At 41.5% G+C, this 11,557-nt stretch overlaps 1 long non-coding RNA gene across 1 annotated transcript; it reads right to left on the reverse strand.

Annotated features, from left to right (window-relative positions):
- Window positions 1-2,440: 2,440 nt before the first annotated feature.
- Window positions 2,441-11,114, reverse strand: LOC140597707 (uncharacterized). Its single transcript, XR_011999562.1, has 3 exons — window positions 10,868-11,114; window positions 8,156-8,303; window positions 2,441-5,483 (listed from the first exon to the last, which is right to left on the reverse strand). It is a non-coding gene; the product is annotated as an uncharacterized lncRNA (long non-coding RNA).
- Window positions 11,115-11,557: the final 443 nt, after the last annotated feature.

Here is an 11,557-nt window from a genome sequence, read left to right on the forward strand (position 1 = left end):
CAGGATCCTGGGACTAAGTCCTGCATCTGGCTCCTTAGCAGGGAGCCTGTTTCTCCCTCTACCCTACCACTCCCTCTGCTTGTGTGCATGCACTCTCACTTTCAAAAAAAAATAAAATAAATTTTTTAAAAATATTTAAAAAGAAAGAAAAAGGGTAGCCCCAGTGGCTTAGCGGTTTAGCTCCACCTTCAGCCCAGAGTGTGATCCTGGAGACCTGGGATCAAGTCCCATGCCGGGCTCCCTGCATGGAGCCTGCTTCTCCCTCTGCCTGTGTCTCTGACTCTCTCTCTGTGTCTCTCGTGAATAAATAAATAAAATCTAAAAAAAAAAAGAAAGAAAGAAAGGAAGGAAGGAAGGAAGGAAGGGGGATGCCTGGGCGGCTCAGCAGTTGGGCATCTGCCTTCGGTTTAGGGGGTGATCCTAGAGTCATGGAATCAAGTCCCACATCGGGCTCCCTGCATGGAGCCTGCTTCTCCCTCTGCCTCTGTCTCTGCCTCTCTCTCTCACACACTTTCTCTCTCTCTCTCTCTCTGGTCTCTCTGTCTCTCATGAATAAGTAAATAAAATATTTAAAAAAAGAAAGAAAGAAGCCATGTGCTTTGTTAGTGGGAATATAAATTTGTGCAACCACTATGGAAAACACTATGGCAGTTACTGAAAAGATTAAACAGAATTACCATATGACCCAGCAATTCCACTATGAGGTACAAACCCAAAGAAGTGAAAGCAAGGACTTAAACAGGTTTTTTTGTTGTGATTGTTTCTTTGTAAGTAGACTCCACACAGGGAGTGTGGAGCCCAATGCAGGGCTTGAATTCATGACCCTGAGATCAAGACCTGGATGTTTGTTTGTTTGTTTGTTTGTTTGTTTTTTAACAATTTTATTTACTTACTCATGAGAGACACAGAGAGAGAGAGAGGCAGAGACACAGGCAGAGGGAGAAGCAGGCTCCATGCAGGGAGCCTGACAGGGGACTGGATTCTGGGTCTCCAGGACCACGCCCTGGGCTGAAGGCGGCACTAAACCACTGAGCCACCGGGGCTGCCCCAAGACCTGGATGTTTAACCATCTGAGCCACCCAGGCGCCCCTCAAACAGGTATTTGTACACCTATGTTTACATGGGCATTAATCACAAGACCAAAAGCGTAGAAGCAACCCAAGTATCTGTCAACATATGAATGGATAAAAAAATGACCTATGCATACAATGGAATATTATCCAGCCTCACTAAGTAAAGCTACAACATGGATGGACCTTGTGGACATTATGCTAAGTGAAATAAACCAATACCATAAAAGCAAATTATGTATGATTCTATTTGTATAATATACCTAAATTAATCAAATTCAAAAGTGGGGAATTCCAAGGGGCTAGTGGGAGGAGAGATTAGGGAATTACTGTTAAATGGATATAGTTTTCAATTTGGTGAGAAAGAATTCTGGAGAGATTTCACAGTGTGAATACACAACACTCCTGAACTGTACACTTCAAAAGTGATTAAATTGGTAAATATTACATGTTTTTTACCACAATAAAAAGAAATAAAAATACATTTCTCATAGTTAAGATGGCAAATTCTATGTTATGTTATTTTACCACAAGTTTTTAAATAAAAACAAATTTTAAAAAGACACTCTATGCAAAAACTAACCAAAAGAAAGTAAGCTTTAAAAAAAAAAAGAAAGAAAGAAAGTAGGCTTTATGGCATAAAGCTTTACTAGAAATCTTTATGAGGGACAACTCATAATGATAATATGCTTAATTCACCAAGAAGATATAACAATTCTAAATTTGTGTGAATCTAATACACATATCATCAAAAGATAGAGCAAAAGCAGGAGCGCCTGGGTGGCTCAGTCCCTTAAGTGTCTGCTTTCAGCTCAGGCCATAATCCCCAAGATCAGGCCCCACATGAAGCCCCCTGCTCAAAGGGAAGTCTGCTTCTCCATCTCCTCCTCCCCTCCCCCACCCAGCTTGGGCTCTCCATCACTCTCTCTGCCTCAAATAAATAAATAAAATATTTCTAAAGAGAAAAAGAAAAAGCATGGACAGGATTGCAAGAAACTAGAGACAAAACTACAATTCTAGCAGAAGATAATGTGTATAAGCAACTATTAGAACAGATGAAAAGTAGTAAGCAATCGATTTGGACAACTGAATAAGCAAACTTTACCTAATAGATATATATGGAATACTACACTCATAACTGCAGATCACAAATTCTTTTTAAGTGAACATGGAATGTTTATGAAAATGCCAGGCAATATAGCAAGTCTCAACAAATTTCAAATGGTCTAAATTATACAGAGTACATTCTCAGACAATGATGCAATTAAGCTAGAAAATGAGAAGAAAAAAGGTAAGTAAAAAAAAAAAAAAAACCCTACATATTTGAAAACTATTCCTAATTAACTCATGAATTTAAAAAAAAATGGGAATTAGAAAATAAACTGAAAGTTTTTAAAAATACTAAATCCTGGGGATTCCCTGGGTGGCTCAGCGGTTTAGCGCCTGCCTTTGGCCCAGGGCACGATCCTGGAATGCCAGGATCGAGTCCCATGTCAGGCTCCCAGCATGGAGCCTGCTTCTCCCTCCTCCTATGTCTCTGCCTCTCTCTCTCTCTCTCTCTCTCTCTCTCTCTCTATGTCTATCATAAAATAAATAAATAAATCTTTAAAAAAAAAAAAACTAAATCCTCACATTAAGATGTAGTAAAAGCCATGCTAACGTGTAGTTTTTTGGGTTTTTTTTTTTAATGCATGTAATAGAAAATAAGACAAGAATAAGCAGTATTCTTCATGAGAAGTTAGAAAAAGAACAGCTAATTAAGCACAATAAAAGTGCAAATAAATGGAAACATAGTCAAAAGTTAATTCTTTGGAAAGACTAATAAAATTAATAAACCCTTGGTGAAACCAATTTCAAAGAGCACAAATAATGCCAAAAAATTTAAAAGGGAACATTTCTACAGATTTTTCAATCATTAAAAAGATAATGAGACAGACAATACTATGAGCAGCTTTATGCCAATAAGTCTAAAAATGTGATTAAAAGAGACAAATTACTTTAAAATACAGTTTGCCAAATTGGCACAATAAGAAACATAAAAGTTAAATAGTCTCTACTGCTTAAAATTACATCTATAAGGGTACCTGGGTGGCTCATTGGTTGAGTGTCTGCCTTTGGCTCAGGTCATGATCCCAGGGTCCTGGGATCAAGTCCCACATCGGGATCCCTGCATGTAACCTGCTTCTCCCTTTGCTCATATATCTTCCTCTCTTTGTGTGTCTTTCATGAATAAATAAATAAAATATTTAAAAACATAAAAAATAAAATAAAATTACATCTATAATTTAAGATCTTTAGGAACACCCAGCTGGCTCAGTCAGTAAAGGATGCAACTCTTGATCTGGGGGTTGTGAGTTTGAGCTCCACGTTGGGTATAGAGATTACTTAAAAAAATTTTTTTTTAATCTTAAAAAAAATAATGGCACCAATATTAGACAAACTCCTTCAGAGAATAGGAAAAGAAAATAATCCTTAACCCATTCTGAGGCCAACATAACCTTGATAACAAAAACAAAAACAAAAAAAAAGGAAGAAAGAAAGAAAGAAGAAAGAAAGAAAGAAAGAAAGAAAGAAAGAAAGAAAGAAAGAAAGAAAAAAGAAAATAGGCTAATCTCAGTCATAAACTTAGATTGCAAAACTTCAGAACAAACAACCAGCCAAGTGAATACAGCAGTATACAAAGATAAAACCTCACTGCCAACATGGGCTTATGGTAGGAATGTTAGCTTGGCTTAACATGTCAAAAATCATTCAGTGTACTTAACCGTATTAATGGACTAAAAGGGAAGAATCATATGATCACGTTAAAAGATGTAGGAAAGTGTTGAATACATTCAACACCACTTATGATTTTTTTAAAAATATATGTACTAGCAAAGTGGAAATAGAAAAGAGTTTTCTCAACTTGATCTAAGGTTGTACAAAACCTCCAACAAAGTGTAGGTGTACAAAAACCTACAAGCATTATACCAAGTAGTGAAATATTGAAAGTTCTCCCTTTGGATTAGAAGAGCAACAAGGATGCCTGTTTGACCACTTCTTTTTTTTTTTTTTTTTTTTTTTTTAAAGTAAGCTCTAGGGACGCCTGGGTGGTTCAGCAGTTGAGTGTCTGCCTAGGGCCCAGGGCATGATCCTGGAGTCCCTGGATCGAGTCCCATATTGGGCTCCCTGTATGGAGCCTGCTTCTCTCTCTGCCTGTGCCTCTGCCTCTATGTCTCTGTGTCTCTCATGAATGAATGAATGAATGAATGAATGAATAAATAAATAAATAATCTTTAAAAAAATAATAATAAAGTAAGCTGTACACCCAACATGGAGCTTGAACTCACAACCCTGAGATCAAGAGTCATCTGCTCCCCTGACTGAGCCAACCAGGCACCCCTGCTTTGACCACTTCTGCCCAGCATCATAATGGACCATAGCAGTGCAGTGATTACTACAAGAAAAAAATAAAACATGTAAGTCTGAAAAGGAAGAGCTATCCTTGTTCACAAGATGACCTGATTATGTATATAGAAAAACCCACAGGTACATAATCAGAATTAATAAGTGAGTTTAGGAAGCTTGCTAATATCAATATTAAAATGTATTTCTGAAAAAAAATAAAATAAAATGTATTTCTGCATAATAGTATATACTACTTAAAGCAATAATCGGATAAATTATAAAAAGCTTAAAAAGATACCACTGGGGGTAGGGGGCCTGGGTGGGTCAATCGGTGAGGCCTTTGGCTCAGGTCATGATGCCAGGATCCTGGGATTGAGTCCCATGTCAGACTCCCTGCTCAGCAGGGACCCTGCTTCTCCCTCTCCCCCTGCCCCTTCCTACCTCTGCTCCCTCTCACACATGCTCTCTCGCTCTCGCTTTCTCTCAAATAAAGAAACAAAATCTTTATTTTTTTTTATTTATTTATGATAGTCACACACACACACACACACACAGAGAGAGAGAGGCAGAGACATAGGCAGAGGGAGAAGCCAGGCTCCATGCACTGGGAGCCCGACATGGGATTCGATCCCGGGTCTCCAGGATCGCGCCCTGGGCCAAAGACAGGCGCTAAATCCCTGCGCCACCCAGGGATCCCTAAACAAAATCTTAAAAAAAAAAAGAAAAAGAAAAAGATACCACAGTGTCAAGTTACTATGTCACGGAGTACATAGTAATAAGTCTAATGGACCATATACCAGACTTCTATGTAAAACTAAACATTATTGAAAGAAAGGCAAATCTAAAGACAACTGCGTGACAGACATGGAAATGTCACCTAGATGCCCTCAAGAAGGGACTTTCTGCTCAGCCGTGCAGAGTGATCCACACACAGCCTCCAGCTTCCAGCTCCTTCAGGATCTGTCTCAGGTGCAGAGCTGCCTCGCCTCAAGGCACGTGGCTCCCAGGGCAGCACACATCCAGTAACTGAATGGGACAGGAACATAAAAGTGCCATTAAGACCTCATACAGGACATTCCAAAGCCCTTGAGACTGAAGGCTACATTCTGCCACATTATTGACTGAAGCTTTGTTGGGCTGGCATCACTGTTTTGACTCCTTCCTCTGCCTAGATCTTGCTGCCTCCCCTTCCTCCCCCAAGTACCCATCCCTATAAACATCCTGCACCCCACACTCTGCCTCTGACTCTGCCTCTGCTTCAGAAGACTCTAACTCATGACAGCTGACACCAGGAGTTTGAGAGAGCAGACAAAGAGATGGATTTGGAACAGGCTGGCAAGGAGGGCCCCATCTCTGTTGAGTTGGTGTTAAGTAGGTGGGTCTCAAGACAGCCCCTGGCACAAGCCTTAATATTGGTACCTGAGAAGTACAGGTCAAAGGGAAAGCACTAGCAAAAGTGGTATATCAGCCACTTGAGACTTTCTCCTACAGAGAAAAGAGATTTGGAGGCCCATTGGTAAGCGTCATGAATGTTCTACAAGAAGATGACGCACAGCAGAATGTAATAAGCAATAGTAAGCCAGGCGTGAAAACCAGCCCCCTTGGTTGCATATAATGAAGCTCTCATCTCCTGCCATGCGAGGCAGAAAAAGCTAAGGACCAAGCCAAAGGACATTAAGCACTCAACAAAGGCAAAGTCTTTTGTGTCTGGACTCTAGATGAGATACAAACATGTGACAATGGCTCTGAAGATTTTGACTCTAGACTCGTGTGAACCTTCTGGTGCTGCAGAAGTGGCTCGTCATCTCCAAACCTCCCTGCAGGAGCTAGCACTCCTTGCTGGAACACCATGCAGAAGCCTCTCCCTGTGAGGGAGTATAGGCTCCCCTGAGAAGCCCCCTCCTCAGCCACTTTGCCTATAACCAGCATAACACCACATATGCCAGCCAGGAACATGCTAAGGGACCATACACCACAAAAGGGTGGCAACCTTGCCGGTAGGCAGTGACAGAAGCCAGAGACTTGCATTCTTTGAGTGCTTGATCAAAGGGGCCAGAACAGGGGCACCTGAGAGGCTCAATTGGTTGAGTGTCGGCCTTTGGCTTGGGTTGTGATTTCCAGGTCCTGGAATCAAGTTCCCCATCAGGCTTCCTTCTCACCGGGGAATCTTATTCTGTCTCTCTCCCTCTGCCCCTCCCACTGCTCATTCTTGTTCTCTCTGTCTCTCTTTCTCTCTCATAAATAAATTTAAAAGTTACGCCTGGGTGGCTCAGCGGTTGGGCGGCTGCCTTCAGCTCAGGTCATGATCCTGGAATCGGGGATTGAGTCCCACATCAGGCTCTTGTGAGGAGCCTGCTTCTCCCTCTGCCTGTGTCTCTGCCTCTCTCTCTCTCTCTGTGTCTCTCATGAATAAATAAATCTTTAAAAATAAATAAATAAATAAATTTAAAAGGAGGAGATGATAAAATGGGGTAAAGAGGAGTCTTGTTTTTTTTTTTTTTTAAAGGATTTTTATTTAGTTATGAGAGACACAGAGAGAGGCAGAGACATAGGCAGAGGGAGAAGCAGGCTCCATGGGGGGAGCCCGATGTGGGACTTGATCCCAGGTCTCCAGGATCATGCCCTGGGCTGAAGGCAGGTGCTAATCCGCTGGGCCACCGGGCTGCCCAAGAGGAGTCTTGTTGACTTGAGAGTGCTCTGCAGAGATACAGGACTTAATGTTTGGGTAAAGATCCAGTATTGCCATGATAGAAGGTGAAGTGAGTTGAAAGGTATTAGGAACACTGAATTGCAAGACTCACTAGATGTTTGTTGTGTCTCACAGAAAGGCTCAAAGGACATAGTATTTACCAGGACATAAGGAATGTGTCAGTTAGGAGGTTACCACCTCCACCAAGAAGTTCAATAGGACAGGTAGTTAAAGAACTAAGAGACTGATTTTTTTCATTTTATTTCATTTTAATTCTCATTTCAAAAGCGACAAGTAGCTACCATATTGGACAATTCAGAACCAGGAGATAGTCCCCAAAACTCTCTTTACAACCCAAGGATTAGAAGGACTTCTTTTTTTTTTAATAATTTTTTTAAGATTTTATTTATTCATTCATGAGAGACATAGAGAGAGAGAGGCAGAGACACAGGCAGAGGGAGAAGCAGGCTCCACTCAGGGAGCCGGACGTGGGACTCGATTCCAGGTCCCCAGGATCACACCCCGGGCTGAAGGCAGCACCAAACCGCTGAGCCACCGGCGCTGCCCAAGAAGGACTTCTTTAATAGCACACACACACAAAAATACTAACCAAAAGGAAAACACTAAATTTAATTACAGTAAAATTAAGAATGTACAAGGGTACCTGGATGGCTCAGTGGTTCAGTGTCTGCCTTTGGCTCAGGGTGTGATCCCAGGGTCTTAGGATTGAGTCCTACATCAGGCTCCCCTCAGGGAGAATGCTTCTCCCTCTGCCTATGTGTCTGCCTCTCTCTGTGTGTCTCTCATGAATAAATAAAATCTTAAATTAAAAAAAAAAAAAGACATACACAAGAATGTTCATAGCAGCATAACTTATAATAGCCAAACGTTGGATAAAACCTGTTGACTGACTCAGTCAGTGGAGCATGTGACTCTTGATCTTAGGGTTGTAAGTTCAAGCCCCACAGTGAGTTTAGAGATTATTTAAAAATAAAATATTTAAGAGTACCTGGGTGGCTCAGTCGGTTAATCACCTGCCTTCAGCTCAGGTAATGATCCTGGGGTTCTGAGATCGGGTCCCACCATGGCGTCCCTTCTCCCTCTTCTTCTGCTACTCCCCCTGCTACTCCCCCTGCTTGGGCTTTCTTGTGCTCTATCTGTCAAATAAATAAATTAAATCTTTAAGACAAAAATAAAAAATAAAATCTTAAAAAATATTGGTTGGGGCACCTGTGGGGCTCAATCAGTTAAGTGACCAACTCTTAGTTTTGGTGGGAGTCATGAGATCAAGCCTTGTGTCAGGCTCTGCATTCAGCCAGCAGTCTGCTTGAGATTCTCTCCCTGCCTCTTCCCCTCCCCCTGCTGTGTGCTCTCCCTCTCTCTAAAATAAATAAATAAATCTTTAAAATAAGCAAATAAAAATTTTAAAATGGTTAATCTTATGTGAATTTTATCCCAATTTAAAAATAAATAAAAATGTAAAACTTTAACAAACAAAAGATTATTTTTCCTTTGGAATAAAGGCAAATATTCACTTCTTTTCTATAATTTAAATTCAGTTAATTCACCTATAATGTATTGTTGGTTTCAGAGGTAGAGGTCATGATTCAAAAGTCTTATATAGTACCCAGTGCTCATTGTATCACCTGCCCTCCTTAATGCCCATCACCCAGTTACCCAGTCTCCCCACTCCCTTCAGTTTGTTTCCTATGATTAAGTCTCTTATGGTTTGTCTCCCTCTCTGATTTCATCTTGTTTTATTTTTTCCTTTCCTCCCCTATGATCCTCTGTTTTGATTCTTAAATTCCACATATGAGTGAGATCAGATGATACCTGTCTTTCTCTGATTGACTTATTTCACTTAGCATAATACCATCTAGTTCCATCCACGTCATTTAAAATGGCAAGACTTCATTTTGTGATGCTGAGTAATATTCCATTGCATAGGTATATACCACATCTTCTTTATCCATTCAACTGTTGACAGACATCTGGGCTCTTACCATTGTTTGGCTATTATGGACATTGCTGTTACAAACATTGGAGTGTAGGTGCCCCTTCAGATTCAGGATACATGTGTATCCTTGGAGTAAACACCCAGTAGTGCAATTACTGGATTGCAGTGCAATTGCTGGTCTCTGCATCCTCGCCAATATCTGTTGTTTCCTGACTTGTTAATTTTTGCCATTCTGACTGGTATAAGGTGGTATCTCATTGTGGTTTTGATTTGTATTTCCTGGATGTCAAGTGACGTGAAACATTTTTTCATGAGTACATTCCTTTCTAAAAGGAAATAAATAGACTTTTAAAGTTTCTGGAAACCCTCCTGTCCCAGTCAGAAGAGCATGCAACTCTTGGTCTCAGGGTCATGAGTTTGAGCCCCACATTGGGTGTAGAAATTACTTAAAAAAAAAAAAAAAACCTTGGGATGCTTGGGTGGCTCAGTTGGTTAAGTGTCTGCTTGGGTCACAATCATGACATACTAGGATTGAACCCGGTGTCAGACTTCCAACTCAGGAGGGAATCTGCTTCTCCCTCTCCCTCTGCCCCTCCCCACCACGTACTTGCTCTCTCTCAGTCTGTCTCTCAAATAAATAAATAAGATCTTTAAAAATAAAATAAAATAGGGGCATCTGGGTGGCTCAGCGTTTGAGCATCTGCCTTTGACTTAGGGGATGATCCCTGGGTCTGGGGATTGAGTCCCACATCAGGCTCCCTGCAGGGAGCATGCTTCTTCTGCCTGTGTCTCTGCCTCTCTCTCCGTGTCTCTCATGAATGAATAAATAAAATCTCTTTAAAAATAAAAATAAAATAGGGCAGCCCGGGCAGCCCGAGTGTCTCAGCGGTTTAGCGCCCCCTTCAGCCAGGGCGTGATCCTGGAGACGAGGGATCAAGTCCCACGTCAGGCTCCCTGCATGGAGCCTGCTTCTCCCTCTGCCTGTATCTTTGCTTCTGTGTGTGTGTGTGTGTGTGTGTCTCATGAGTAAATAAATAAAATCTCTTTTAAAAAAAATCTTTAAATAAATAAATAAAAATAATAAAATAAAATTTTGAAAAAAACAATTTAAAAAAACTTTCTGGCACCCCTAAACCGATCAAGTTGCTTTTTTTTAGGATTGTACAAGGTGATTTTTTTTTAACTGTACAATGAGGACTTAATATACGTATATATTAGGGTGTCTGGGTGGCTCAGTGGTCTAGCATCTGCCTTTGGCTCAGGGCGTGATCCTGCGGTCCTGGAGTTGAGTCCTACATCAGTCTCCCTGCAGAGAATCTGCTTCTCCCTCTGCCTATGTGTCTGCCTTTCTGTGTGTGTCTCTCATGAATAAATAAGTAAAATCTAAATAATAACATATGTATATATTGTTAAATGAATGTCATAATCAAGTCAATTAATACATCCATCACCTTACATAGTTACCTTTTTTTGGAAGGATGGTGGTGATGAGAACGCTTAAGATCTGCTCTATCAGCAAATTTCAAGTGTACGCTCTAGTCTCACTAACTATAGCCACTACGCCATACATCAGATCCCCAGAGCTTCATCATCTTATGAAACTTATAAAAATGTATGCCCTATGACAAATATCTCCCCGTTTGCCCCCACCCCGCCTGCAGTCTCCAGCAACTACCATTCTACTCTGGTTCTAGGACTTTCTTAGATTCCACGTAGAAAGTGAGATCATGCAGTATTCGTCTATGTCTGGCTTATTTCACTTACCATAATGTTCTCCGGGCTCACCCTTGTTGCTTTTGCTTTTCAGTCTTAGATCTACCACCTTTTCTGCTCTGTGCCGGATGCTTCCAGCGTGTCTGTGTGTGAATATGCAGGGCACCTCTGTGGGGCTGCCTTTGCCTCTCTTCCCCTGACCTTTTACAGGCTCTCCGGTGGTGAGCGACGCTTTGCTGAGTCTGCATTTCTCCAGGCGGTCCTCAAACTGATCACGACAGGAAGCCAGGCTTCCTGGGGTCCTGAATCAGCAGAGCAGGAAGGAAACAAAGGCCACAGAACCGTCAAAGAGGAAGAAGATAACTTGAAGGCAAAAATCCATACCTCTAAGGATAGGTCAGAGAAGAATAAAGCATGGTACGCCTGGAGTCCCATCGTCTGCACAGAGAGGCACAGACTCCAGAGCAAGGTTCCAGCAGAGCCCTTTCCTGTGATCCAATGACCCGAGCAAGCCCTTTGTCTCCCTGTGCAGCAGCTTCCCCATCTGTAAAATGGGGATGATGAAAAAGCCTTTCCCACTGATTGTCCTGAGGATTATAGGCATCTCAAACCATAGCTCTAATAAGAGTAAGTCTATAAGGTTACCTCTTACTACTTTCAAATGTTTCATTTCCAGGACACCTGGGTGGCTTAGTGGTTGCTCCTGCCTCTGACTCAGGTTGTGATCCTGGGGTCCTGGGA

Source organism: Vulpes vulpes, chromosome 2 (genome assembly GCF_048418805.1).
Source record: "Vulpes vulpes isolate BD-2025 chromosome 2, VulVul3, whole genome shotgun sequence".
NCBI classification, from domain to species: domain Eukaryota; kingdom Metazoa; phylum Chordata; class Mammalia; order Carnivora; family Canidae; genus Vulpes; species Vulpes vulpes.